We start from the raw sequence: 17,304 nt of genomic DNA on the forward strand, positions 1-17,304 counted from the left end.
GATGGAAGGGGTCCTGGTCCTGGAAGGACCACACAAACAGAACTGCACACCAACTGTGGTCATTCATGCAGGACTGATACATGACAGGAAAATAGACATATCTTTTTTGAGCCACTGTGTTTTGGCATCTCTTTGTTTTTTACTATAGCTTCGTCTTTAACTGATGCAGTATTATTATGCCCATTTTACAGCTGGGTAACTTAGGCTCATAAAGACTGAGTGACTTGCCCAAGTTTACACGAATACAAAGCAAGGATTCAAGCCCATGTCTGTTGGATTCCAAAACCTCTGCAAGATGATTCACCCACTCATTCACTCATCTAAGCCTTATGGACTATCTATGTAATAGAAGCAAGAATCCCAGGGCTTTGCCTGTACAGAAGGATCGTAAACCCACATGTTGCCTCCCTCCCTCCCACACTCAAGAGAATGCCCTGCTCAGGAGGTGAGTTGTCCTGAGATGTAGATGAGAGTTAATTCCAAATCTTCTACCTGGTCTTTGTGAAGCCATAGGTGAGTAAATGGCTCTGAAATGGGTGCCAGTTCTTTCTGTAGGTGACTCTCAGAGGGCAGCCGGGGAGTAGACAAAGAAGGATTAAAAGGGAAATGGAGACCACCTTGATTAATAGTCTAAAGGCTTTTCCCTTAGAGAGCAGGAGTCGGTGAAGATGAGTTTGCATTTGGGGAAATGTTTTTTTGTCTTAGTATGGTCTACACTGTTTGATCTCTGAGAATTAATATTTCCCTTTGAAAGAGGTACAGCTAAGTGTGTGTGTATGTATGTTTGCTCATGTACACATATATGTGTGCCCATGTGAGAACATGTGTGTATGGGCAGGTATGTATGCTGTTGTATATGTATAGATGTATGTGTGATGTGTGTGTCTATTATACATGTGTTGCTGTGGTAATGTGTGTGCAGTTGTGTGTGTGTGTGAGTGTGTTCATTTGCTGTTGTGTCTGTGTTCGGGGGTGAGGGTGGCGATCTGCCACTTATTACTGGATGACTAGGAAGAATCATCCCTTCACACCTCCCCCTGGTGGGAAATCTGGAAGAAGACCTGACTTGGTGTGGCCAACCCCACCACAAGTGTCCTGCTAGAGTCCCTCTGGTCTCCTCCCAAACACACACACACACAGACACACACACTTGCTAACCTTTTTTTAAATCTTGACCAAATCACTCAGCTTCTGGAAAGGAGCTGCAAAGATTACTGAAGCTCACAGACTAGCTGCTCAAAAGAGGGGGATGAATTCCATGGCCAGGCCAATCCTCCGAGCAGAGCATGGAGCTTTTCCAATGTGGGGTAGAGACTCATCTACAAGGTTTAAAGAAGGAGGCAATCTCCAAGGAAGACAGGGCCATCCCGGCTAAGAACCCAAACTCCCCATGGATGGTTGCTCTTGTCTTTGTGCTTTTCCTTCAGAGTTTGTGGGAATCCCATGGACCGGGCAGTTTTCCATCTTCTCCTTCTGGCATTGTAATTCCTGTTATTTACTCCCATCTCCAGTAAAGGCTGGCCCAGCTGTGCAGCAACAAGTGACAAAGGTGCAGGGACTGAGCAACAGGGCCATACAAGCCTGTGCATCTTCTGCCTCACTCCCACCTCTCCGAGGTACCCCGACCCCTTAACCTGTCAAGAGTACCAGGCGGTGACTGTCACTAAGGTGTACAGAGGTCCCAAGGGTGAGGAACAAGGGCCAGAGAACACCCTGGAGAGGTAGACGGGAGACAAACCTTGAGCTGCCCCATGTGTCCTGGATGGAGGTTACTCAAAGAGGGCGAGGCTGAGGCTGTACTACCGTGTGCCAGGCCCGGGCCTTGGAGCTAGAGCTACACATGCTAACGAGGCACAGACCCTTCCTGCGATGAACCGCAGTCCAGGAGGGCAGGCAGGCAGGGAATCCAATCGCCAAAAGGCAAAGAAATGACCACAACACCAGGGCCTGTGCTGTAAGTAAAATAACTGCTAGGACTCCGTGAGCATCTGTGAGCTCACTAGGCTTGGCCTAGGCCCTCGTGTATTAACTCAGTCCTCTGAGGGAGGTAGTATTATTATCAGCCTTCCTTTGCAAGTAGGGAAACTGAGGCATAGAGAGCACAAGTGACTTGCCCTCGGTCATACACCTAGTAAGAGGCAGGCTGGGATCTAAGCCCAGGCACATACCTCCCAGGAGATAACTTACCATCCAGTGGCACTTCCTTGTGGTATGCCAGGCATGGAAGAGCCATGAAGCAGCAGGAAGTGGCCTCTGCCTGGGGAAGCCAGGGTAGGCTTCAGAAGGGAGGGCTTGCTCAGGTGGGGACGCGGTGGGCAGGAGTAACCTGGCAGGTGAAGAGAGACAGAGGGGAAAGTCGGTGGTGCTCTGGACACTGTTGATGACACAAAGTCATCGACAGAGTGACAGTTTTCGCCATGCCTTTTTACTGTGACCCATAGTGAGCAATGCATTTTAAACTGTAACCTAGGACATGTATACATAGGTAGAGCTGAGACTGAGTTTCCTGAGTCGATACTTACCCCTATTGTGCAGAATGCACTTTAATATTTTCTATTCTGTCCTATTTCGTGTTTTGTAAGTGCTGTGGAAAACATCCAGCAAATTGGTTCTGGAATCCCCTGAAGTTTCGCAATGAGTAGTTAAGAAAGCGCTGGCTGGAGCAAGTTATGCAGGAAGCAGCAGCAGGCAGAGGGGCCCGGCATCTTCACAGCTGAGAGGGGCGGGGCCAGGATGAGGTAACTGACAGGCCTAGAGCTGACATTTAAGGAGACACTCATTTGCAAATATTTTCTCCCATTCTGAGGGTTGTCTTTTCGTCTTGTTTATGGTTCCCTTTGCTGTGCAAAAAGCTTTGAAGTTTCATTAGGTCCCATTTGTTTATTTTTGTTTTTATTTCCATTTCTCTAGGAGGTGGGTCCAAAAGGATCTTGCTGTGATTTATGTCATAGAGTGTTCTGCCTATGTTTTCCTCTAAGAGTTTGATAGTGTCTGGCCTTACATTTAGGTCATTAATCCATTTTGAGTTTATTTTTGTGTATGGTGTTAGGGAGTGTTCTAATTTCATTCTTTTACATGTAGCTTGAGGACACGGGGAGGGGGAAGGGTAAGCTGGGACTAAGGGAGAGAGTGGCATGGACATATATATACTACCAAATGTAGAATAGATAGCTAGTGGGAAGCAGCCGCATAGCACAGGGAGATCAGCTCGGTGCTTTGCGACCACCTAGAGGGGTGGGATAGGGAGGGTGGGAGGGAGACACAAGAGGGAAGAGATATGGGGATATATGTATACATATAACTGATTCACTTTGTCATAAAGCAGAAACTAACACATCATTGTAAAATTATACTCCAATAAAGATGTTAAAAAAAATTTTTTTAAAAGAAAGGAGACACTCACTCTCCGGGTCGGCACCCAAGAGTAAGCACCTCCTCAAATGTTGCCCCCTACCTACCTCTCCTGTCACATCCTAGTCTCGGCCCTGTAACTGGGCACCTATTCTGCACCAGGCGTGTACCAAGGGCTTGGGTGCACCATCACATTCAATCTTCCCAGCAGCCCCTCTTTCCACTGGGAAAACTGAACCAAGAGAGAGACACAGGAAATGTCATTACGACTGTTAGCAGCCCCCAGACATCTTGGGTGATTGACAGCACCAGGACGAGAAAACAACAGGAATGACTGGCATTAGGGTGGAGGGCTGGCAGAGGGCTGCCCAGGAGCAGGGCCGGCCGCTATGACCACTTACACACGTGCTTGAGGATCTTGGATCCCAAACACACACATGGATTTCCCATAAGCCAGCTTCCCAACACCGCTTTTTTTTTTAATTGAAGTATAGTTGATTTACAGCGTTGTGTTCATTTCTGCTGCACAGCAAAGTGATGCAGTTATACATACATATGCATTCTTTTTTATATTCTTTTCCATTATGGTTTATCATAGGACATTGAATATAGTTCTCTGCTATACAGTAGGACCTTGTTGTTTATCCATTCTATATATAATAGTTTGCATCTGCTAACCCCAAACTCCCTCTCCATCCCTCCCCCAACCCCCCCACCCCCTTGGCAACCACAAGTCAGTTCTCTACGTCTGTGAGTCTGTTTCTGTTTCGCAGATAAGTTCATTTGTGTCATATTTTAGATTCCACATGTAAGTGATATCATATGGTATTTGTCTTTCTCTTTCTGACTTAATTCACTTAGTATGATAATCTCTAGTTGCATCCATGTTGCTGCAAATGGCATTATTTCATTATTGTTTATGGCTGAGTAATATTTCATTGTATGCATGTACTACATTTTCTTTATCCATTCATCTGTCAATGGACATTTAGGTTGTTTCCATGTCATTACTCTTGTGAATAGTTCTGCTCTAAACATAGGGGTCAACACCACTCTTTTGCAAGTTGCAGAGAACTTAGCCAGGGAAATCCTCAGCAGTTATTTACTTCCATGATTAAAGAGGAAGGGTACAAAATACCCAGACAGCAGCCACCTTGGTAAGTTTTGCTATAAGCCTCACTCCATGTGGTAAAGTCCTATCTACTGTTTGACAAACAAGCTTTCAGGGCCAAGTCAAAGTCTGTGGTGAGCCCCGATTATCTGGTGCTTTGAGGGAGAAGAGAAATTCAGGGCCTATAGGTGAGGTCAACCCTGGGGCACTCTGTCGAGCTTGTGATTAGTGACCCTGATCTCGACATTCAGCCTCTCTGCTCCTGTTGCCTCCAGGGAAGGGAAGTGGAAGGGAATAAACACTTACTTGGCACCTACAGCTGTTAGGCTGTAGGCCAGAGTCTCCACCTCTGGTCTTTCTTTAACCATCATTCCCATTGGACAGATGGGAATACTAAGTCACAACAGATAGTGTCAAAGCCAAGCTTCGGACCCTCTCAGAAAACCAGCAACCTCTGGGCTCTCCCTCCCCACCCCTCAGCGCCTGCTCTCAAGTAAGGATCTGCTAGCAGCCTCTTACACCTCAGAGCAGAAGTAGTCCCCCGGCAGAGGCGGCTGAAATCCGGTAGGAAGAGGGATGCTGTGCTGAAAGTGCACGTGCAAAACAAGCATGTTGAGTTGACTCATATCCAGAAGCCTCCACTGGAGGACCCCTCTCTGAACTGCATTCCAAGGCCCTGTACATGGTTTTGCAGCTGTAATTCTGTATTCTTACCCCCAAATTTTAGCAGCTTTAAGCTTGAGACCTCCCTTGCTGCATGGATGCAGATTGTATTTTTACTGGGGAGGGGCTTTGGAGATGGTGTTGATGGAGATGATGGGGGCAGGGCAAAGAGTGCTTGAAGGAAGAGGGGTCATGAAGATGCTCTGAGTGTGAGTAAAGAACCGTGTGCCTCCTTCTAAGCGTTGGCCTTTGTGGAGGCTGGAAGCCCAGCCAGGTGGTCTCCTTGTCCCTTTGGCTTCGGTGGGGAGGGGTACGGTCCATGGGGTAGAGCACACAAGTTGCAGGAAACCCCCTGTGTTAGGACACGCAAGAGGGCCAGAGGGCCAGACCTTGCCCATCCTCCCAGGAGAGAGCAGTTCCTGTCCCAGGGCTGCCGTGGCAAATTACCACACACTGGCTTAGGACAACAGGCCAGAATTTCAAAAAGCCACAGTTCTGGAGGAAAGAAGTTCAAAATCAAGGTGTCACAGGATTGGTTCCTGCTAGAGGCTCTGAGGGAAAATCTGCTCCAAGCCACTCTACTGGTGGTTGCTGGCAATTCTTGGCGCCCCTTGCCTTGTGGATGAATCACCACAATCTCCACCTCCACCTCCACGTGGCGTTCTACCCTATGTCTTTTGTGTCTCTGTCCAAATTACCCTCTCCTTATAAGGACACTGGTCACTGGACAAGGGCGATCCTAATCCAGTGTGCCTCCATCTTAATTTGATCACATCTGCAAAGACCTTGTTTCCAAATAAGTACTGCAGGGTAGGACTTGAACACATTCTTTGGGGGTATTCTACCTACTATAGGAGCCAGGGTCACCTTTGCAAGAGTGGCCTTTTGGACTCATGGCCTTATCAGTGGGGCCTCAATGGCTTCTGAGTCCACATGACGTGGCCTTGCCCAGGGGCCTGCATGGGGGCAGGGCTGGTCCCAGTGCTTCATTCCTGCACAGGGTGGGAGAAGCCAATCAGGCGGCCTGTCTCCAGGCTTCCCTTACATACCCCAGAAGGCTCGAGACTCTCACAGACAACAAGGAAGATGGAGGCTTTCCCCTTCACCAGTTCACCCCACAAATCAAAGTAGATCTCCTCTGGAAGCCCCCCGATTTATCCACCTGCTGTAGACTGAATGTTTGTGTCCCCCCACCCCAAAAATTCATACGTTGAAACCTAATCCCTGAAGTAATGGTATTTGGGGGTGGGGCTTTGGGGAGGTAATTAGGTCATAAGGGAAGAGATGAAAGGAATTAGTACCCTTATAAGAGACCCCAGAGAGCTCTCTTGTCCCTTCAGCCTTATGAGGACAGAGGGAGGAGATGGCCCTCCATGAAGCAGGAAGCAAGTTCTCACCAGACACTGCATCTGAGAGCACCTTGATCTTGGACTCACTCCCCAGCCTCCAGAACTCTGTGAAGTAAATTGCGGCGCCAAAACAGCCTCAGACAATACATAAATGGATGGCCATGGCAATGTGCCAATAAAACTTTACTTATAGAACTGAGGGAGAGCTAGATGGGCCCTTGGTTGGTTATTGAGCCAAATTCCTGTTATTGTTAGAGCTCAGGACGGTGCCCAACTTAGAGCTTTTTTTTTTTTTTTTAATTGGAGTAAGGTTGCTTTACAATGTTATGTTCACCTCCACGGCACAACAAAATGAATCAGCCACACATACAGTTAGCCCTTCCCTTTTGGACTTCCCTCCCATTTAGGTCACCACAGTGCATTAGGGAGGGTTCCCTGGGCTATGTGGTATGTTCCCAGCAGTTCTCTATTTTATACCTAGTATTAGCGCTTTTGTAAATAAGTCTGCAGAGATCTTGGTGCTGACATCCCTGACTACATTTCTGATTATTTCCTTAGTATAGTTTCTCAGAAGAACTACAATTTTTTTTTTTTTTTTTGCGGTACGTGGGCCTCTCACTGTTGTGGCCTCTCCCGTCACGGAGCACAGGCTCCGGACGCGCAGGCTCAGCAGCCGTGGCTCATGGGCCCAGCCGCCCCGCGGCATGTGGGATCTTCCGGGACCGGGGCACAAACCCACGTCCCTTGCATCGGCAAACGGACTCCCAACCACTGCACCACTAGGGAAGCCCCAGAAGAACTACAATTTTAAGGCTCTCAAGTCATACTGACAACTTCAGTAGGTATCAAATTTTTTTTGAGCCAGGCCTTACACTTTGACCTCTACCTTTGCTCACTCCCACACTGTTTTCCAGATGTCTCCTGAGCAGAAATTCTGTATCTTCTATCAGACTTCCAATTCTTCAAGTGTAAAGATGTGACATCTTATTCTACTACTATATTCCTTGCCCTCAGCTTTGCCATCTCCCTCCCCTTTCCCCAAAGCTGTGCACAAGTGAGCATGTGCACGCATGCATGCACACGTGCGCGCACACACACTCACACCTGTGCAGTATCTATTGTGACTGCACACACAAGATGTACAAGGGAAACCGGGTAATAGCTGAATGAATGAACCTCACGCGTTTAAAACTCCAAGGAGGCACAAGCCAGATACACATGGCCGGTCACTGAGACTTGAATGTAGGGGAGCTTCATAACCTAGATGATAAATAAACTTCACCCTTTCCCAGACAACCCAGGGCAAGATGTCAAAGAAGACAGTGACTTGTCCGAAAGTCCTGTGTCCCTCTTTACTTGCCCAGAGCTTCTGGCCACCCCTGCCCTGCCCCTTCCCCAGAGAGGCCCTTGGAAAGACATCGATGGCACCACCTGGACCCCCCACCTCCCCTCCCCTTCCACCAGCCTCCACTTCCCCAGTCCCACACCACGGGGGACCCTCTCACCACTAAGTGAGATCCAGGAGAGCTATCACCTCTGCCATAATCCAGTTCATGAAAAATTGAAAATGTTCTTCTATGTTTCTTTTCACCTTAAATTTTCCATGAAACCAAATGGCAGTTTCCAAAGGTGAAAAACTGCTATTTTCCCAGGCAAATTCCTGTGAAGTGAAAATTGCTAGTTTCGCGCAGCTCTACCACTGATGTCTATTGTTACTATGGGCGCTAGATTAGCACCATATGATCAGGAAAAAATAAAACCTGGGTTATATTCCTAAAAGGCCTTAAAGGTTCCTGTGGCCAGCCTTTCACAGACCAAGAGCCAGCAGGAGGCCTTCCCAAAGCTCTGGTCACCATGCCCACCATCACCACCCCTGTGGATGCCCGCTGAACCCAGACCCCCTACCAGACATGGACAAACTCAAGAACATGCCTCTTATATTCCCAAAGACAGGGATGTACTCTGTGGAGAGCATGAGCTCAGACCCTCTGAGAGGAGACATACAAGGTTTCCTAGTCATTTTAGAATGGGATAAACAGAATTCCTTAAAACGGTGACCTATGGGAAACTATCTCCCCATGTTTTAGTCCATAGGGATGCCATGACAAAGTACCACAGACTGGGTCGCTTAAACAACAGGACTTTATTTGCTCACAGTAGAGGAGGCTACGAGTCCAAGATCAAGGTGTCAGCAGGGTTGGTTTCTTCTGACGCCTCTCTCCTTGGCTTCTAGATGGCCATCTACTTCCAATGTCTTCACTTGGTCTTCCTTCTGTGTGTGTCTGTGTCCTAACCTCCTCTTCTTATAATGACACCAGTCCTATTGGAATAGGGTCCCCCTGAGTGACCTCACTTTAATAATTATCTCTTTAAGACCCTATCTCCAAACACAGTCCCATTCTGAGGTACCGGGATTTAGGACTTGAACCTATGAATTTTGGAGGGAAACAATTCAGCCCCTAACACTCCACATCTCCAGCCCAGCCATCTTACCTTCACTTTGTAGAGGCTCAATGGTAAGGAGGCTCTGGGAGCTTATCTAGTTCAGTGGTTTTTCACATTGTGTTCCCTGGAGCCCTTGCGGTGCCTGAAGTGACCTTAAGGGATTTCTGTGGTTGGGAGAGCGGAGGGCAAAGGGAAATCTGGGACTCCAACCCTGCTTCAGCCAAATCAGCCTGGCTCTTTTCTGTGCTATACTGAGGCTCCGTTTAAGATTCTGTTTGACCAAAGGGCTCTTCGTTTTACAAAATGTGTGAAAATTGCTGACTATTTTTTAAGTGACCAGACTGCAGTGCAGAGAGGTGAGGAGAGATGCTGGTATTGCGCTGCTCTTGCTGGCACACCTGGGGTCTTGCTGAGCACCCACACTCTGGTGTAGGGTTCCTCCTACCACACTGAGGGGACTCTCAAGAGAGACCTCGGGGACCACCACACTAGAGAAGGGTTTGCTGGTGCCAAAAGGTGACCATCTCACTGGAGTCAGAAGCAGAAGTGAACTCCCAGGTCACATAGCATCGTCCTTGAGGACGGGACGTGTGGATCTGGGCTTAAAAGTCAGAAAATCTGAGTCACTACTACCCTGGCGTCAGAGATTGCTTGGAAATTGTCACTTCCAACAAGAAAAAAAAAGGCACCCCCTTCAGGTGCATTTGGGTCTCATTTAGGGGTCATGCACCGTGCTGAGAAATGATAAATATCTTTGGCGACAAGCCGTGGCTAACTGTGTTTTCACGCTTTCCTGGGAGTCTGGCTGTCAATAGCAAAGATGGAGATGAGGGGAAAGCACCAGCCTCCACTTAAAAAAAGAAATGAGTCTCCGAAAGCCCATCACGCTCAGCTCACCGCAGAACAAGAGTTTTGTCACATGTACCTTCTGCAGAAATGCCCTTCCTTGGAATATCCCAGGAAGTTCTTGGCTTTGAAAAGCTAAGCGACTGATTTACCTAGAGACAGTTAGGGCAGAGGCAGCTTTTGGGTGAGAGAAAAGGGCATGATCCCAGCCTGCACCTTTGGGTGGTCCCTGCACTGTCTCCCTGTTGGTTGACCCCAGAATCCCTGGGCTGCAGATGGGAGTCCAAGGTGAATCAGGTCATGCTTTGGGGGGCCTCAGAGTTAACTTGGGTGAGAAAAATGGGCACCTCACCTCAAACCTGAAGCTACTTCCCTAAGCTTTTCTTTGGAATGTTCTGGTAGGGACCACACCAGGCAGTTGGGTCTGCTCAATTTTGGATAAATACATTTTAGTGTATTCATACAACAGGATTTTCTCCAGCAGGGAGAAAAAAAAAATGGATGAAACACAGCCTTGCATGATAACAAGGATGAATCTCAGAAATATAATTTTAAGAGGGAAAAAAAAGCAAGTCACACAAGACCTCAATAGAGTATAATACAACTTTTTTAAAGCTCAAAAAAAAAAAAAAGAAAACAAGCAAAAATAAGCAATATTTTATTTAGGGGTGCATATGTAAATAGTAAAAACAAAAATTTGTGTTGTTTTGTTTTTAAGGAAAGGAACCATAGACACACTTCAGGATCACAGTTACTTCTCTGGTGGAGGTAGGGGACTGAAGGAAAGAGGCCCACTGATGATGGAAAGATATTGGGAAAAGTCTACCTCTTAGGTTGGGAAATGAGTTCACAGGGATTCATCGCTTACTTGTATGTTGTCTGTCTTCTTTTATTTATGCATTGTTATAATTTCTAAAAAAATTAAAATGTTGAAAGCTGACATCAGAGAGACTGAAGAGCTTGGCTAGGATTACACAGCTAGTAATTGGTAGTGCTGGGGTTTGAACACAGGCAATTGGCTGCAGAGCCCACATAACCCTGAGCTATGCTGCCTGTTGTGTGCTTGGCTGCCCTCAAGAGCAGCTACAGATATTATCCATGGGTATGACTATGGGGCCTGGGTGGGTTGATATTAATGACCCATCCCACTCCACAAAGGGACAGGTACAGACACCCCATGTCAGACATCCCTTCACGGGGAGGTCAGCACTGGCCTGTCCTCTTCCCCAAACTGGTTCCATGCGACCACAGTCTGCCTCTGAATCTTTCCACCTGCCTTATTCCACAGGACACAAGGGGACCCCCGGCTCACAGAGGGCTCAGAAATCTGCCTGCATTTGCTCCAAGTTCCAGCTCTGTGCAGTTATCACAGATTTGTAACATAAGGAAGAGAAACAGAAAGCAGAAGAGAAAAGTAGGTAAATCCTGTTTGATTTCAGTTCATCATTGCAGCTTCTAAACCTCCGTAACAGGGAGTTTCAGAGGCCCTTACTTTTGGAAAACACATCGCAATTATTGAAAGAACTTCCACTCTCTCTCAGCTTCCTATCATTCAAGTTCATGAAAGGAGCTACATCCCTGTTTACAGATAAGGAGAGTGGCACCCAGAGAAGGTAAACAGATTGCCCAGAGTCAAGGCTGTGTGACCTTGGGCCGTTACTTTCCCTCTCTGGCCTTCGATTTCCTCATCTGTAAAACAGAAGGGTTGATCCCGGTGATTCACAATGGATAATCTGCTATTCTCAGGGAGCGAAAGCAGGAGAAAATCCCCATCTCCCTGTTCGACTGGCTCTTCAGTACCTCTGCTCTAGAAAGACACCATGGGTTCAACACAACCAAAAAGGAAAAGGGAAAGACAAGAACACATAAGAATACAACAAAAACCAAACAACTCCTGCTGCTCTGTTTATCATTTGGGCCCAATTCTGCAGAGCCTAAGAGAATAATTCAGATTTCCTGTTCGTTGCGTGGCTTTGACAGCAAACGGCCCATCACCAAATGAACACAAAGGAGGGACGAAATGGCATCATGCTGCCAGCTGTGTGGCCAGCAGCGTGCAAAGACAATGGGCACTGGTTTAATTTCCCCACCGCCTCCCAAACTGCACTCGAAGCAAAGTCAGATGTCTCCTTCCCAGAAAGTGGAAGAGGAAAATATCAATCTGTTTCAGGGAAAGTTACGAATTGCGTGTGCCTGGAATACTTGATATATGACTGTAGCCTGGTGAGCAACAAGTGATTCTGGCTGTTGCATTTGATCTCGGGATGGTAATGTGCTCTCCTGACATCATCCAAATGGGGAATGACTGAGGATGTTTTATATAAGATGCTTGCAAACTTCAAAGGCCACTCTTAACCCCGAACCACCCCTCTTCCCTCCCTTTCTTCCTCGTTTCCCTCCAGACCCTCCTCTCCCTTCACCCAGCAAATTGTTTCGGGGCCAAAAGTGATTGTAGGACGATCAAGAATCAAGGAACTTGTGGCAGGTGGTGCCACCTGTATCTGGGCAGCAGCCTCACGGACCGCATCTGCTCCACAGTTGTGGAGGGAGGGAGGGGGCCACGTCTGAGAAGGATTCCCAGCCGGCCAGCCAGCAGCCTAGGCTGCCGTGGAGGGGAGCAGGCGGGGAGCTCATCCCCCTCTCCCCGCCTGCTCTGAGAGACAGAGGAGGACACCTGGGGGACCCGAGTGCCTGCATGCAGCTCCCCATATTTATCACAGAGAAGGAAACTGAGGCCCGAAGAGGTGAACTCCGAGTCACCCCGCTGAGGGATGGGAGCAGAAGCAGACCCCAGACACCCCGACTTCCATCCCTGAATTCTTCCCCTGTACCAACCATTGCACCCGTGCTCGGCTGGATGGAGAAGGTCATTCCATCTGTCTTCTCCCTCCCTTGGATTAATGCGAGCTAACATTTATCCAGGGCTCACTCTGTGCCAGGCACCATCCTAAGCAACGTGCATGACTTAACTCACTTTGTCATCACATTAATCCAGTGGTCCTCAATTGGGGTGATTTTGCCCCCTCGGGGGTATTTTTTATTGTCATGATTGGGAGAGGGGATGCTACTGGCATCTAGTGGGTAGAGGCCAGAGATGCTGCTAACCGTCCAGCAGTAGACAGGACAGCCTCACAAGCAAGAATCATCTAGCATAAAATGTCAGTAGTGCTATGATTGGGAAACTGCATTAACCCTATGTGATATTTTATTATTATTATTATTATAGTAGTTGTCCTTGTTGTAATGGCAGTGGTGCTGATGGTTATTTTCATGTTAAAGATGTGGACACAGAGATAAATGCCTTGCCTGGGGTCACATAGCTCCTAAGTAGCAGAGCCAGGGTGTAAACCTAGGCTGTCAAACTTCTAGCCAGGATACAAGTTTCCTCTCTTCAGGAAGCCAAGTTCATCTAAAACATCCCAGAAATACAGACCAAGCCGAAGAACCCTTGGCCCTCACCCAGATTCGCTCCCCTCCCCAGAATGATGCGCAGTTGATGCATAATCTTTTGGCCTTTTTCTCTCCGTGTACATGAATGCATAGAGCTCCAGTCCCGTTGTGTGGAGAGCACTTAAATGAAACTTCTCTGTACTTATCTTTTGCAACTTGCTTTTTCTCACTTATTCATTGTCTTTGAAATCATTTCATATCAGGACATGCAGGCAGACATCACTTTTAAGCAACTGGTTAATATTCCACAGTTTGGATATCATTACTCCCCTCTCGATGGACATTCAGGTTGTTTCCAGTTTTGGACTCTTTGAAACACATGATACAGTGGTTAGAAGCAAAGGCTTTAGGGTCACATAAACCTAAATCTGAATTTGGACTAGCTGTGTGACCTTGGAGGAGTTCCTCAGCCTCTCTGAGCCTTGGATTCCTTGTCTGTCAAATGAGAACCACACGGGATTAGAGTTTAAGTTTTCAATGACATTGTGTAAAAGGGATGAATGAAGTGTCTGGCACATAGGAAGTGCTCAAAAGTGGGAGAATTTGCTCTTATTATTACCACACATCAATTATTACTATTATTTGCCTGATTGTTATTATTTGCATTATTGTTATTAATCCAGTTAGTCGGTGGTCTGCTGAAGCCAATTCACCCAGAAATGCCATCAAAATCCTTTAGGGAAAGTGGGTCAAATCTTGGAGTTTCCCGTGTCCAAAGACTTGAAACTCTTTCCCAGCGTGAACTGACTCAACTACAGAGCACCCATCCTGAGGGGCTAGGGAGGCTCATGGTGCTAAGGTAGGTTTAATGTGGACAACCTCCCACCTTAACCAACACAGAAAGGTCAACAGCCACAGGAGACTCAGCCGATGGGTGCTCACAGAAATCAGAAGGAAAGAGGACACAGGAGTTCTGTGCCCAGCTGACCCCTGAACTGGATGAGACTGAGACATGATACTTGACAAGCCAAGCTCATGACTCAGTGGGCCGCGCTGACCCGGGGCCCTTAGGGTCAAAACCCCAAATGACAGGGGGCTTCCCTGGTGGTGCAGAGTCCACCTGCCGATGCGGGGGACACGGGTTCATGCCCCGGTCCGGGAGGATCCCACATGCTGCGGAGCGGCTGGGCCCGTGAGCCATGGCCGCTGAGCCTGCGCGTCCGGAGCCTGTGCTCCGCAACGGGAGAGGCCACAGCAGTGAGAGGCCCGCGTACCGTAAAAACAAACAAACAAACAAAAAACCCAAATGACACCTGCAATTCAGGGAGATGGCAGAAGGGATGAGACGGCTCACGGGCTGAGGTTGGCCTTGGGGCTGACCTCCTAGTTGTTACATGAGAACAGTCTCCCAAGCCCCTTGGGGATGGAGAGATGGAGGGATGCCTCTTTTAGGGGCATGAAGCAGGGGTTCTAGGGCAGAAGCTTGCCAAGGAGAATGCAAATGGAGACAATTGTGCCAAGAAAAGAGTCCCAGTCTCTACTGTTGTCATTACCCGTATCCTGGGTGGGAGGGTGGGGGAGGGAGCAGAGGGCAGTTGTAAGGGACACCTAGTGTCCTTCCCTACTGGTCCTCTTTCAGGGGTCTGCGTGAGGAGGGATCTGCCACTCGGCTATGAAAGTGGGGTCATACCCAGGGTGGGACAATCACAGTAGAACCTTCCCTAGAAACAGTGGTTGCTCGGAGGATGGCACGTGACTCAAGATGAGCCAATCACAGATCTCCTTGATGTTTTCCGAACTGAGAGGCGTAATAACTCTCCTTCCTAAGGTAACAAGCCTTCTGGATCTGCCTCTAGAGCTGCTGGCAGCCAAAGAGGCGTCTAAGAGCACAAGGCCAAGGCAGAAACATCGTGGAGAAGTAGAGAGGGAATCTGGCGGCTATTCAGATCCCTGGAAGCACTCCTCGTCCTCCCAGTTACCTAAGCCAATTGATTTATTTTTTATTTTGTCTGAGTTGGGTTTCTGTCATTTGCAAAAAGAAGAGTTCTGAGTAATACGTTGACCAAGTCCAGTCAGGAAGTACTGCGGCTGGTCGTGACCAGTGGGCAAGAGCTACATCTTAGGGACACCTGAGGCTCAGAGACCAGGAGCTCCTTGGGTCCTTGGTGACCGTGTAAGCCCACGTGCCTCAAAAACCATCATTCTTTTTCAGAGAGGGGAGTCTTATTTGACCCAAAGCGAGAACCAGACCAGACCCATCAGTCCTGGGCCGTGGGTCCTGCACTCCCACCAGTGTGCTGGACAGGATCCTTCCCGAGTGCCAGCACGTACTTGAGAAAGACCCTCACACTCAGAGCTGGGCTGCAGACAGGCATAAAAGACCAAAGGCGAACTGAATCCTAGGGAGGGAAACAGACTTCAGCGAGAAAGAGACAGGAAAGAAACACGTTCCCCAAAGAACAAAATGGAGGGAAAATAAGCGTTGCTCAGGACTCCAGGAAGACAGGCCAGTAGGAGTAAGCTCAGAGTCAAGGGGGTCTTGGGGTGGCATTTATTAGGGAACCAGAGGCCTGCAGGTCAGACTTTGGGTACCCTGCCCTACACATGGGCTCCCTCCAGGACGGCAGCTGTGCCTGGTCCCCTGCCCAGCTCAGCCCCCGCCCAGCTGTGTGTCTGGATGAAGATTACATGCATGTGCCCATGTGCGTGTGCCAAAGTGAGTGCGTCCCAGGACCTGAGAGGGGGCACTTGAGATGGGGTCCCTGCGTGAGTGTCTGTGCGAGGTGGCAGGGGCATGTGATGTTTGTAAATATGGCGGGTGAGTGGGCATGGGTGCCTTGGACAGGTCAGAGGTGGGGCTGTGAATGAAAAGTACTTGAAGGAGGTGTAAAGGGTGGTGAGGGGATGTGTGAACACCGCGTGTGTGTGTGTCTGTGTGTGTGTCTGTGCACAGGCACACACGTGCCTGCACACAACAAGACAGGCCATGATAATGGCGAGTGCGACTTGACCCGGGGAAGTGAAGTGGGTGGGTGTATCTGTTGGGTGGGTGTATCTGTTGGGTGTACACGGCGGGGCTGGGGGATGTGAGTGAGGGCTCTGCTGGGGGTGAGCAGCCCCCGGGGAGCCCCTGCCAGCCCTTCCAGGGGAGGCAGCAGACAGACCCACACATCAGGGCCCCACCTCCCAGAGCCTGCGCCCAGATACCCAGGAAGGCCAGCGGCAGGGCTGGCACACCCCAGACCCTCCCGGCCTGGCCGGCTGCCCGAGTTAGCAATCCTGCCCAGAGAAAAAAGACTGGTTCCTCACCCCTACGTACCTCACGTTTGGCCTGGGGGCTGGGGAAATGAACTTGTCAGGAGAGATACTCTAACTTGCATTTCCAGTCCTAAGGCACCTTCTGGATGCAATGGAGAGAGAGGGGGTGAACAAATCTGAGGTGTGGCGATCCGTCTGCTGGGGGCTGTGTCTTGGTGAGCTCCCCATAAGGACTTCCAAGGGGGCAGCTGAACCCAGGGTCTTCAAGAACCAAGGGCTCTGGTTCCATGGAAACAACTGCCCTCTGTGGCTGGGCCCCTCCCAATTCCCAGCTCAGAAAAGGAAGTGTGGGAATCTCTGGGATCTGTGAGCCCATCTCAAGGGGCCAGAACCACCAGGAAGTCAAGGCCACTCATTTCTGGGCTGAGGAGCTGGGTCCCCAGGTATCTTTCTGGTACACAAGTTGGAACAGCCTTGGCCTTAGTCACATCTCAGCTTCTTATTCTGGTCCACGTCCAGCACCCACATGCCGAATGGTTGACCTATTTGGTCCTTCCTGTTCGTCCATCTTCTCCGCTCCACCCATACTCCCCCAACCCAGGCCTTTTCCACCCAAACCAAGGGACACTCACCGTCCTGCAGCTCCTGCTGGCCTTGCGATTGACAAGGTCAGCGGCCAGGGGTAGGTGGGCTACTCTCTGCTTTCACAGGAAGGCTCCCAGGGGAGACCCCCACGTCCCGCTGAGCTCTGTGCGTGACCCACGCCGCAATTCCTTCCTCCCTCCCGGATGATGAAATCATAGCCTTGATCTGGACCTGTTCATGCCACAAGACAAATTGTCAAAATGTTTTGATCTAATTGGGTCTTTTTCAAGTCAGCTGAAAACCATC

This window comes from Mesoplodon densirostris, chromosome 1 (genome assembly GCF_025265405.1).
Source record: "Mesoplodon densirostris isolate mMesDen1 chromosome 1, mMesDen1 primary haplotype, whole genome shotgun sequence".
In the NCBI taxonomy this organism is placed as follows: Eukaryota; Metazoa; Chordata; class Mammalia; order Artiodactyla; family Ziphiidae; genus Mesoplodon; species Mesoplodon densirostris.